Here is a 13,257-nt window from a genome sequence, read left to right as displayed (position 1 = left end):
AAAAAAAAGTAACAGCACAAAGTTCCTTGTGCACAGAGGAAAAAGGACTTATGAAGGTGGGTGAAGCAAAGATCCTACTGACCTCATTGTACCTGGTGTACCTGGAGGTAAGATGCAAGAAAGTGGGAAATGAAATATCTAAGGCAACTCTTTGGATGAAAAGGCTGGATGTTCTCCCAGGTGGCCAAAGAATCTCAGTCCTGGCAGAGCTGGAGAGTCTCCTGGCTAGAGAAGGCACTAAGATTTATGTTTGAAATCATACTTTTCAGTAGTCAGTGCAAAGTCCACAGCAATTGCAACTCTGAATGTGTTATTTGTCAAGTTATCCTGTAACTGTCCTGACCAAATACAGCATTGGTCTAACCTTCTGTAGTGGTCCCCATGTGCAACTCCAATCATATCTTTGAGCAGCACCTGTATACAAATTTGTTTCATGTCCCTCATTTTAGATAGCAAATTATCTTTCTCCCAGACAAATCTGGTATTAATTGCCATTTATTACCACAAATCATTGCAATTAGAGATGGTTTGCTACTAATGGGCTGTAAAAAAGTGAATCACTGTTTAATTCAAGCTGCCATTTCATGATTTAGTCATGACTTGCTTGTGTCCTTCAGGCCAGCGGCAAAGGTGATGTGCAAACTGCTCTGTCTGGAGAGTGCAGTGAGCTCCCCAGGTGGAACCGGGGCTCTGGGGTGCAGTTCATCACGCTGGTGCACCTGGTAATGATGGGATTATTATTAAGGGATTTATTTCTCAGCTGAAAGGGCACAGCAGTGTGAGTAGATAGGTCCACTGAAGAAAGAGCATCAGCTCTTCTCTGGTTCTCTGTGGGCTGCAGGGGCATAGCTGCCTCAACGTGGTCTTCACCACAGGCTGCAGGGAAATCTCAGCTCTGGCACCTGGAGTACCTCTTGCCCCTCTTCCTTCACTGACCGTGGTGTCTGCAGAGTCGTTTCTCCCACATATACTCCCACATTGTGGCCAGTCTCTTCTCTGGCCACAATTATTTCTGCACAATAACTTATTTTCTTTTTTAAATATGTTATCACAGAGGTATTACTGTCACGTTTGATGGGCTCAGCCTTAGCCAGCAGCAGATCCATCTTGGAGCTGGAAAGATTTATTTATTTATTAAGCCTTATTTATTATATTAATTTATTTATTAAGCATTATTTTTTATAGGACTTGATTTAGGGGATAAAATTCATGGACCACAATATCACAAAACAATTTATATTCCATGTTAATCTCTTCAGTCCTCATCACAGAGGAAAGTGTGACAATGTACATCACATACTTCCTTTGTTTTTATCATACCAATCTTAAAAGAAACCCAAACTCCTTTAAGGAGCCTTACATCATTAGCCATTCAGCAGATTCACTAGCTAGGCTTAAAAGGGCATGTGTGTGGGCGGAGGGGGTGGTGGTGTGTGTGCCGAAAAATGTGGTTATTGTTGTGAAGTCTTTTGTGGACCCACACATCCCACTTTGGTCCTGACTTACAGTGCTCAGTGGTGCTACTCTATGAAGCAGTCTCAGCAGCCGCTGTAAATTGCGTTTCTCTTGTTCCAGCTACATGTTGTGTCATACCACCCATTGAATTATATGGAAACTTACATCTGTGCTGGGAGTCACGACTGAAAGACTGATCTGGTTTAAAAATAAATATTTTGCAGACTTTTTTTAGAAGTGAAGCCAAAAGCCCTAACTTGATCCACAATGTGGCTGCAAAATGTTTGCTCCAGAGCCATGATGTAAAAGAGGATCAGGTGGGCAAAGGAACATGCTGCAGGAGTGAGGGGGCAGAGATGCATTGCTGCTCACCGCAAAGCTGCAGCCTCACGTGGAGACAGTTCTTCATCAGCCACTGCTCTCTTCTCCTTTCCCTGCCCTTTCTTTCCCACCCACCATGCCACCACCTGTGCTGTACTGGCACAATCAGTTTCATGACTGTTGAGGCAAACAGCTGAAAAATGACTTTGCAAAAATTTGTCACCAAAGTAAGTACAATGGTCCTGGTCACCCTGTGTTGCACACCCTTTGTGGCACAACTGGTTGGCAGACTAGAAGCAGAAGCAAATGCTGAAGATGGATTTGGGAGGAAATATGGATTGACTGTCTTGTTAGTTGGCAATGTGGAAATGCGCACAATACAAATACATTTGAAATGGAATCGGAGGCTATGCTTTCCGTGTCCCCAAGGTCTTACCACATGTCTCATGTGCAGACACCAGGATCGCCCATGCAGCACTGCCCCACTGTCATTCTGATAATGCCCATGCAAGGGCAGACATTCATGATCAGCAGTGGCATCGACGTTGCAGTGGTGGGATAGATGACACTGTCAGGCTCCAGCAGCATATCCCAGTACCATTCCAGTGTCACCAAGGTGTTGCAGAACTGTCGCTGGTGGCTGTGAACAGACAGCTTGCTTTGTCTCCTGACTAACCAAGCACCTAATGGTGGAGGTAGCTCCACAGAGCAGAGACTGTCTCCTGAGAGGAATGCCTGTTCCTGAGGCTGCTGTAGCCTGAGGGCCCGATTTGTTTGATATCAGGACTGTTTGGACTCTTATACTGCCAGGCTATCAGTGTGCCCCTGTTACTACTCAGGAGCCCAAGCACACAGACAGAGCATCAGGGGCTGCTCCTGATACCTGAGAGTCTTCATGCACATGTAGTTGTGTCCCTCATATAGACTCCACAGCTGTTGTGCAATAAAATGCTTAGTTCAAATACCATAGTGGCACACTGATGTGTTCATGTTAATGCCTTTCCCTCTGGTCTCCAGCTAAAAGCCATTTCCAGGATATGAGACACAAGACTATGTTGCTCAGCAGGTTTCCGTGGCAGCTTTCTGTGTGTGTGTGCCCTTCCTCTCCCTCACTGTGGCCAAAATAAGTCAATGCTCCAGCCCTCCCCACATATGACAGATAAGCTATGGAGGTTGACAGCCTGTGGGCGCCTCTGAGTCCTCTGTCTTGGTAAGGTGACTGCACCCTGCATGTATGCCCTTGGGGCTCTACAGGGGTAGGGACAAGCAGATCCCCCTGCACCCCTGAAGCAGGCAGGTCAAGGTCTCCTCTGGCATGGCAGGAGCTCTTTGTCTCCCCACATGCAAGTTAATCAGAAATCTGGATCTCTAGACAACTTTTGTGCCAGTTCCTTTCCTTAGCTTGCTGAAACAAGTCATACAATCCCCACATCACCCCACAGGTTGCGTGTTTCATCCCCTAGACCTCTCTCAGGCCAAGAACAGCTAGATGGAGAAGACATGATCCTTCTGAGAGCATCCCTATCCCTAAGGGCATCAGAGCCCCAGTGGCATCTAATGTGGGTGAAGTGCTGGGACCTTCTGGGCATGGCTTGGCCATCAAAGGCACAGAAGCTCTTCATTGTAACAGGGTACTGGAGGGAGGCTTAGACAGCCCATCGTTGCCTGTGCGCACAGGGTGTTAAGGGAAAGGTAACTCACTGTCATCCACCTGGCAGGAAATACTCTCCATGGCAAGGCTCCTCCAAGGTCACCTACTCACACAGGGGCAGCAAATGTGAGCTGCAGCCACTGGACCCACCTCTGCAGCCTTCTCAGGAGGCTTCACTGAAGAAAGTAAGAAGCACTGTTGGGATTAAAAAGCTCCATCGATGCAGGGACAGTAGTTACTGTCAGGTAATCTGTTCTGGGGAGCAACTGTGTTCCCTAGGTGTAATTTTCAGTTGCTGCTGTGGAAGGGAACACACTTTTCTCCATTATAGAATGGAATGGTGGTGAATTTCTCCTGAGGGAAGGAGAGATGCTTAAAGACAATTAAGGAGACTACAGTTTTTCCTTTAGTACAGCCTGACACACCCTGTACTGTGAATCTTTCTCCTCCAAAAGAGGCTGAGTCCCTGCAGCCAGTCTGGAGAAAGATGTAGTAAGCAGCTATTAGCATCATGTCTGCAGGTTGCTGAGCACTGCAGTGAGCTGGTTGTCAGCTCTGCACCAGGTTCCTACCACCTGTGCTCTTTGAGTGGAAAAGTCCTTGAAAATCCATCTGTTTCTTAAAACAGAGAGCACCGATGAAATTCCCCTGACTAACTATGTAACAGGATCAGTTTGGTGCTGTTTTGTTTGCTAGTACATTAATGTATTGTCTCTATGCTCACAAACTTCCATTTTCAGTAAACTGTACATTGATGGCTTTGTATTTTAGTTTGCTGCTGCTTAAATTACCGTGCTAGCCCACACCTTGGAGTGGCTTGTGCCAGGCTGCCTGCAGACTTGGAACAGTCTCATTGCCTTGATCTTAGCATGCTTACATCAGGGCTTCATGATTTTGCTGTAAGCAGGGGGAAAGGAAAAATTCATGTGGGAGTGGGAGGAGGAGATTTCTTCACCACTACCCAGATTGTATTTCTGGTGTGTAGAGGGAAAACTTAAACTCTGAAAAGGTCAGAACAACATAAACCAATGACCACATGGTTTTCTGGGTTATTCAGGCTGGATCTGTTGCAAAGCATCAGCTTGATGGACAGAAAATCTGATAATTTTTCTGTGCTGTATGCCATGGCAGAGGGACTCACCAAGTGAGCTGGGACTTTTTGGGTATTGCATAAGCAAGGGCAGGAGGGAAGGGCCAGCCATGGTGATGCTGCTGCCTTGAGTCTCCTGCTAAAGGATGAAGAAATGGGGAAAAGCTCTGTTCTATCTTTCTCTGTATCCTCATCAGGGCACCTGCAGCTTTTCCATTGTCTGTCTGTGTCTCTTTCCTTAACACACGTACACAGATTAAAAGCAGTTTTGGCAAGAGCCAGCTTGAAGGATCTAAAAAGCACATTCATTTCCCTACTTGGGCCTCTTCTTGCAGACAACGTGTTAATTTTTATTACTATTGCATAAAGAAAATGTTAAACAGCATCCATTGAGGGAAGAGCAGAAGCCAGGCACCTGGCAGTACAGCTGAGGTGCTAGACATGGGGCTGGTGTTGCCTGTCGAGCATCTGACACTTTCTGGCTGGGTCTGCTTTTCTGCGCCGAGGGCGAGTGCAGTTTCCGTGGCTGCCAAAGCTGGACCTGACCTCCAGCTGTCTTCATCACAGACAAAGATGGGTGTGGATATCTGTGGGATTTCATTTGCCTATAGCGGAACAAGGAGAGCTGGTATTTAAGGATGTAACTGGGTCCTGTGATAAATCTCTCCTTCCTGCCTCCACCACAGTCCTGTGCATGGAGAGGGCCACACAGAAAATCCTGTTTTCTTGAAATTTCCCACGGCATATTTTATTTACAGTTAAAGTCTGGAAAAATCAGCAAATGTGCTACAGTTGTGGCATTTAAGCATTTTTTCCATCACGGTCCCTTTTGCTATGTGCCTTAAGTGCGTGCCCAGGTGAGTTCCCTGCTGACCTACCTCTGCAGCCTGCAGATTCTTCTCATAAATTTGCAGTATTTAAGGGCAGGACAGTACCTCAAATCACCTGGGCTGACTGCCTGTCTATCACAGGCTATTACATATCATTTGCTTACCTCTGTCTGGAGCCCAATTACCTGTGTGGGAATACAGACTTGAGCTGGCAAGAGCTATTGCCTTTGGCACTAGAGTTAATGGTTAAACACCCTGCCTGGTGGAGGTCTGCACTCCACTTTCAGGCTGAATTTGTGTGGCTGCAGCTTCCTTCCTCAGATTTTGCTATGACTCTATATCACACAGTTCCTTTGCAACCCCTATTTTCTCTCTGAACAAAAGTTCATACAAATTGTAGCAAGGTCAGCAATCACTACCCTTTATAAGCTCTTCAGGTTTTTCACAGCAGTGTTTTTTCCAAGTCTTGAAATATTTAGTTGGGGTTTTTTTCTGTAACTTCTTAAATATAGAACAGCTTCCAAAATTGCAGAGGCCAGGAGTGGATACAGTGTTAGGGTGACTAACATGCGCAGTTAAAATACCCCTTTCAGCCCCATTTGGGCATGCAAGAACCACAGGAGCCCTTTAGGCACATAAGGGACATGTTTTCCTGCTTTTTCCCTGAATTCCTCATCCCTCCTTGGACACAGTTCTACAGTTCTGCTCCCTTCCCTACTGCCCTGAATCTGGCTCTGGGCTACAAAAGCCTTTTCTTTGTAGGGCTCAGCAGACTGAGAAGACTAGCTTACAATGCATGGCTGTCCTGTGCCTTTCACCTGTTCCTGGTCCACCTGGAAAGGTGCTGCTCTCCTGGTCACCAAGGAGACTGCCAGACCCTGATGTCCCCTGGTGAAGCCACCCCATCCTGCACACCCTGACTGAGAGCCTCAGTGCTGCTGACAGCTGCTGGCTGAGGGGACAGCAGCTGGATTGTCACCCATTTCAGCTGTCGAATTTTAATTCCTTTTAGGATCTTTTTGAGGTGGTACAATGCATTTTTCGTTACCTGGGCAGATACTTGCAGAGCAAAGCACAGGGGCCAAAGACAGTAACAAAACAGAAACCAAACTGAAGGGTTTAGGCATCCGTCTGAGTGACTGAGCTCACTGATCCCCTGCTGTGTTCTGGCTGCTTCTGAGAGAGGTTTAGGCAGTTTTTAAGCACTTTTTTTAAGCACTCACTTAGGCATTTACTGTAAAAAAAGCATTAAAAAACATCCTGGTATGAGAGTTCACAGAACCTTTGCCTTTGCATGCCCACATAACCTGAGCATCTCCAGCCTTCAGAAGCAGCTGTGAGCAGGGTGGATGATTTAGCCTACCCTAAATTGGTGAATGCATAGTCCATCACAGGGACATTGAGTCAAATTTGCACTGATGCAGGTAGATGCAGCTCCTGTTAAATTCAGAGCAAAACCAGTCATATAAACCAAAGCTGGATTTCCGCTGGAGTCTCTTTATTCTGTAATAAATTCTAAAATGGATTGTCAGATTTAATATTCTCTCATAAATGTCTAATTAATGAAAAAGAAAACCTTTGCTTCAAAAAATCCCTGATGGATAGTACTAATATAGTGTCATAAATGCAACGAACATTGTGATAATGCTTTTATAGACTGACTTTCATTATTATCAGTACAGAACTGATAAACTGATAAACCAAGATATCGCAGCCAAACCAAGATATCGCTGTCTCATGATGGTGTTGCCAGATGCAGGACAGGGAATGGCCAGGAGGAAGAGGAGCTGGGACAGCAGCTGAGTTTGGTGCCTCCCTCACCTGTTCCTGGCCTGGAGACGACCTTGTGGCCCTGGGAACAGGGAACCTGTCCTCACACTCTTGGGAGTTCACTGACACAGCCTGTCCCCCTGCACAGTCTGCCTTGCAGAGCGTTCCCTTGTAGCAGGGAACTGAGCACAGGGATTGTGGCTTCCAACACAGCAATTTGGGGAGACTCCAGCTCAACCTCTTGCTGAGATTGAGGCTCCTGGAGGAGGCTCCTGGGCCAACCTGCATGTCCCCAAGCAGTTATGCAGGCAGAGCTTTGCTTTGCTGTTCCCTCGGCATCACACAAATGAGCTCTCCCTGCATCTCACATTGACCCCACACCCTAGTCATACGGGGCCTTTAAAGTTGGAGATGATTCCCTGGAAATTATGTTCAAATATGCAAATTATTTCATTATGTTGCTGGCATGAAATGCCACACACAGAACAGATAAAAGCTTGGCAGCTACAGAAATGGGGAAAGTGAAAAGGAGTTCAAAGAGGGATGCTAAGTTCCCTCATACTCTTCTTTCCCTCTGTGTGAGCAAGCTTTGGGGGTGAAAAAGCCACAAGGCTGTCTGGGAAAAGTATTACATCTCCACCTAGCTTTCCATGACCACCTCCATTGTGCTTGGTTAATGCAGCTGAACATGGGTGCTTTGGCTGGAATGTATTCACCTATCAAGCCGCATCTGTGCTGTGTTTGCAGTACATGTGTATTCTTCCCAGCCTCTTCGGTAAATTGTGAGTCGTAGAGAGAAGGAGGCACCATGAGCTTCTGTTTTCTTTATCCTCCAAAACCAAAAGGCAAGGCTAGCAGAAAGAAAATATATTCTTTTTGCATAATTTTTTGTCTAGTACAGTGGTGCTGAAGATGTAGAGGGATGTGACAGTACATGTGAAACACCCGGAGACACAATGTTGAGGAAATTTTGAAAGAATACACATAAATCTTCCCAAGACATGTATTTTTTCTGGCTGTGCCTGGTGTAACACTGGCTGTTGGTTAGCTGGATGCACTGATCCAGCCCGGAGGCTGCAGCGCTGACCTGGCATTGCTCTTCCCTGAGCTCCTCAGCCGACCCGGGAGCTGCCCGCTCCAACATCCTAACCCCAGCTGGCTTCTGTTGGCCACATCCAGCCTCATGCTTGGAGCCACAGCAATTAGATCATTTAATAACCATCTCAATTCGGGCTGTTTTGTGTAAAGCATTTTACCTGGCTTTATTTCTCGCATTGCTTTGTATTCCTTCAAACTCCAACCTTGCAAATCGATGCGGTGCCGCTATTGTTGCCTCTAAAATGTTTACTCCTGGCTCTCTTTAGGATCTAAAAGGCTAAAAACTGCATCATAATTGTCCAATTAGTCCTAATGCTGCGTAGTGTTGACTGTTTAGTTACCATATATTGTGTACAGAACTAATTGTGGTGAAAGTAAATGAATGTGAAGGAAACAAACAAGCTACTAGAAAATAATTACTTGGAGTGTTTCTTTTTAGTACCTGTACAGCACATTTCATTATAGTCAACAGCTTCTAAAGCTGCTTGAAATAGCGGTATTTGTCATTTTCATAGAAACTTGATAATGACATTAATTTATCTTAATGGTCTGTTCTATTGTTATAAATAGTAAAATTAGCTTAAATTGTCTTGCTTTTGCTGGTTTTGGATGGCTCCAAAGGGCCCCACAACAGCAGATGAGTAGATAATTTGGTGTGCTTGACAGATTTCCAATAATTTGTTATGTGGAACATGAGGTAATGCTAGTACCATTAATGTTCATTTTCCTCTAAATTCATTACTGCCCTTTTCCCTTTTATCTTTTTTAATGTCTGGGCCATTTTTCTATATTTCAAGTGGAGCTACAAAGCCTATTCATATTCCTCTATAGTAGCTATTAACATTCTGCACATAGAGAACATCATGTAGAAAAACAACTCTTTATGAAATGATGAGGCTGGTGGCTATTTATGCTGCAAAGTAGGCAAAATGGGTTGTTTGCTGGTATTAGGGATTGGCTGTAATTAAGTCAAATGTAATTTTAAAGAAATTTAAATGTTTTCATTTTTATAGCCAAGGTAAAACACAATTCAGGGAAATTCTAAGATGGTGTAAATGCACTAATAAAAACTATTTTCCCTGTTTTCTACCACTCCTGATTAAACTTCACTGAGGATTTTATGCATGGCTAGTTATTTGCACAATATTTTCTCCCCAATTTAAACCTAATTAGTCTTGCAAAAGTATTAACGGTACTTTCATGTGGGTTTGCTGATATGGCAATGATCTGAATAAACAGGAGAGCTTTCCATCAGGGAAGAATTATTTTGCCTCTGCTCCTTTTCTTTCTTTTTACTTTTGTATCTAAACAACATCAGTATACTCTTTCCCTCCAGGTGCAGAACCATGGAAGGGGAGAAAGGGGATGAGGTTTCAGTGTCCATATCTCACCAGTGTCTACATAGTGTACATGAAAATCCAAACAGAAGGACCAAGACATGAGGCTGGCTGCCATGGGGTGACTATGGAGGGATGCCTGGCGCCAAGGCCACATCCCCATCATGTGGCAGAGGAGCAGGGGCAGGCCAGGAGGAGAGTCTTTGCTCTGGGAGAGGATGATGCCCTGGTGCTGCCTTGCTGCTGGTGGTGGTGATGATCCCCTGTCCAGCCAGGTGGGAAGAGGATGACTCTTTCTGCTGGGAAGTGCTTGGTGAGCTGTAGATCTTGGCAGGCTTCCACAAAAGCATATTTTTTAAATGAAATTTCAAACACAAAGGGCTCCTGAGCGATGAAATTATTTTCAAAAATCTCAGTTGTCCTTCAGGGAAAGCTTATTTGAGAACATTCTTAATTTCTGTATTACTTTTACATTACTTTTAGATTTCACTGAATCACAAAGGGTTTGAAGTGTGAAGGGATCTCTGGAGGTCATTTAATCCAGCAGGGCCACCTCAAGCCTGTTCTCTAAAAACATGTCCAGCCAGCTTTTGAATATCTTCAAGGTGGGAGTTGATACTTCTTCAGTTTAGGTCTATCAGGCAACATGTGGCTCTGAGAAACTGTGAATTACCATGATGGTCAAACCAATGCATTATTTTAAACTTTAAAATCAGCCACTGCTTATGCCTGACATAACTGTCTACTATTTAAATCTACATCCCAGCACTGCTGCTTGGTTGTGATGGTGTGATGACGGGACCCCCTCAGCCAGGTTTAGGGCTCAGGTAACCACCTCATCAGTCAGAGGCCATGAAAGCCTCCAGGCTTTGGCCTGGAGCTCCAACCAAGATTTTGTTTGGGCAAACACCTAAGTATGTGGAGGGATCATCTTCCCAGCCTCCCTGCTGCTCATGGAGGCATGATTAGAGGGGATGATCAGCCCCTGAATGGGTGAAGTTGGCTGACATGGGCCCTCCCCACAACTGCCAACGAGCTGACTGTGCATTTTCTCTCCATGAAACTGAGGACCCCAAAGTTGGGTGCCCCAAGAGCAGTTGGCATCACTGCCTGGCTCCCTGCAGCTGACAACAGCAGCCAGCAGGGGTGCAGCCATTTGTAGGGGGTGGCTCATTCTTGAGATACCCGATGTTACCCTGAAAGAGCTCATGTCTCCCTGACAGCACCCAAACCACAAGCTTTGACCTGGGTTTTGTTTGAGATGCACAATTTCCAACCCAGGGACACCATACAGGAGGTGGCTTAAGGTAATCACTCTCACAGCATGGACCTCTCTGAGTATCCACTCCTTGGGAACTACCTTGGGCAACTCATTTTCATTTTACCATGTGTGCTTAGCATTGTCTCATGTTGCCTGCATCCCATGAGGGGAAATTAAATGTTCTTTGTTGCTAAAATTTTGTTGACTGCTCTTAAAGCAGCTCTCTCAGGGGCTTTACATCTGACTGATTTGGAAAACTCCTCCTCCTGTCTATGGTAGGATTTATCTCCCCGACTTTTAGACACGATTGTGCAAAAGTTGGTACATCAGCTGCTCATCCCCGCTCCCTTTCAAGATAGGGGAAAAGAAAAGCTATGCCCACAGTGTGAGTCATCTGATTTATTTTAGACAACTACATTAGGATGAGATGAATAGCAGCAATTTCTCTCCATTAAGGAAAAAGGAAGCCCAAGCTCCATGATATAAACATTAGGTATCAACATGACAGATACCTGTGCCTGGGCAGAGCACCTCTATCCTCATGCCTCACTTCCAGACAGCTGGTGGGAGAGGTGCCTGTCTGGTGAAATTCTACTCCATCCTGAAGGTCCTGTGTAGCCCAAAGATTGCACAGCTGCAGCCATGTTTTACTTCAAGGTATGCAAGTGCAATGTAATTACACAATAACGAGTCTTTCCAGACTTCCAAAGCTTATGTTTCTTTCCAAGTTTGGGCTGAAGCTTACCTGTAGTCTCCCCAGAGGTCTACTTTGCTCTTTCTGTTTTGTATATCTAATTTTTTTTTTTTTAAAGATGTTCTTGTCTTATTTTTAAATTTTGGGGATGTTGCTGTGCATGCTGAATTTTAAGAAAATCCTTTTTGTCTGTTGCTGCTTCTGCACTGAGAAATGTATTGACTTGGCTGAGCATTTTTAATTAAAATACCTGATACTCAAATCTTCCAAAGACTCATGGAGTGACAGTCAGACACACCTGGCTGAAGCTGGAATCGGCAGGTTTTATCTGTCATTTGCAAGTGCCTGTCACAACATGCCAGGTTTCCTCCTTACTCCCTGCTTAGCTTTTATCTATTTGACAATGAAGAAGCACAATAAACAAAGGGAAAATTTGCATCACAAACATGTATCTCTTCGCTCAGCCTTCCACCCTCGAGATAAAGTTTGTACCTTTTCCATTTTGATTGGTAAACAAACGCTGTCAAATACAGGTGAGCACCTCCTTAGTCTTCGCTGTGAAGGGGAGACAATGGGACAGTAACAGAGCTTCTGAAGGGTACGGCTCACAGAACATTTACCCTAAACCAAGGAAGACATCCATCTCCCTGTTCATGTGTAAAGTAACAACCAAAGGATGAGCTGTGAGCCTCAGATCTTATTCACTCTGGTTGACTTTACCTGGAGTCCCTGAGAGGAAGCTGAGGTCAGTGCCTGAGAAGAGCTGGCCAGCCTGGGGCAGCTGATGGCCCCCACAAGCCCACCAACATTGGGCAGCGTCATGACGATGAGGCCAGTTGTCAGAGTGGCTCTGAGTGGGAGACCGGCAGCATTGGCACTAAAACCTCCTGTTTCTAGCACATGTATATAAAGGTTGATTTGCTTTGGAGTTCTGGACAGAGGAGTTTTTTTAGGGAGTGTCTTTTTTTGGTAATTATATCTCAAAGAACAGGCATTTGAGTGCTCCAGCCATGATCACCAGCAATAGCTGAGGAGCTGTGGCTTTTTGTGCCAGAAGAGCATGAATTAAGGCACAGCCATTAGAGACCTTCTGTTGATAATCCATGAGTAGCATAGTCACGTGGCCCGTGAGACCATAACACACACACAAACACACACACACGAAGAATTGGATGTAGTCGATCTATTTGGTAATAGAATTAACCAATCACAGCCATTAAAGAAGGATTTTCTAAAAGCAGACAAATGCCTCACACTTCATTAGATTGGGGCAAGTTTTTCTCTGTCTCATGGAAGGCAGGATTGCAGCAGCAGCCAGCTGCCAAAAGATGCTTCTGCGGTGCCTCTCGATTGACTCCACTCCTGATGAAAAATCTTTCCTCCCGCCTTCCATGCCAACAGAAATAACGCAACAGACATAAAATCAAGTCAGTGTAGACAGAAGCATTGCAGCTGGATGCCTTCAAAGCCTGCCCTGGGGTAGAAGCACCTGTCCTGGCTGTACTTGCAGCAGCGGTTCTGGCCCAGGGTGGTGGGGTCAGACCTTCCTGGGTCTTGGTCTTTTGGGAAAGGTAGACTATACAAATAATGAGAGGAAGGTGAATCAGGAGAGAAGGAAGAACAGGATAACTGAGTGTGAGTGGATTTTTAAACCTAGCTAAGGCTGATTTACAGCTGCATAAGGAAGCAGAGCTTCCTTGCGGAGCTGTAAGTCTGGAAGGAGAACAACTGAAATTCAGTCTTGCCCACT

At 45.2% G+C, this 13,257-nt stretch overlaps 1 long non-coding RNA gene across 1 annotated transcript; it reads right to left on the bottom strand.

Annotated features, from left to right (window-relative positions):
• Nucleotides 1-989: 989 nt before the first annotated feature.
• LOC116782218 lies at nucleotides 990-5,003 on the bottom strand. Its single transcript, XR_004355170.1, has 3 exons — nucleotides 4,993-5,003; nucleotides 3,574-3,579; nucleotides 990-1,062 (listed from the first exon to the last, which is right to left on the bottom strand). It is a non-coding gene; the product is annotated as an uncharacterized LOC116782218 (long non-coding RNA).
• Nucleotides 5,004-13,257: the final 8,254 nt, after the last annotated feature.

The sequence above is a fragment of the Chiroxiphia lanceolata genome, chromosome 2 (assembly GCF_009829145.1).
Source record: "Chiroxiphia lanceolata isolate bChiLan1 chromosome 2, bChiLan1.pri, whole genome shotgun sequence".
Classification (NCBI taxonomy): Eukaryota; Metazoa; Chordata; class Aves; order Passeriformes; family Pipridae; genus Chiroxiphia; species Chiroxiphia lanceolata.
The sequence above is the reverse complement of the archived record's forward strand: the minus strand, read 5'-3'. Positions and strand labels throughout refer to the sequence as shown.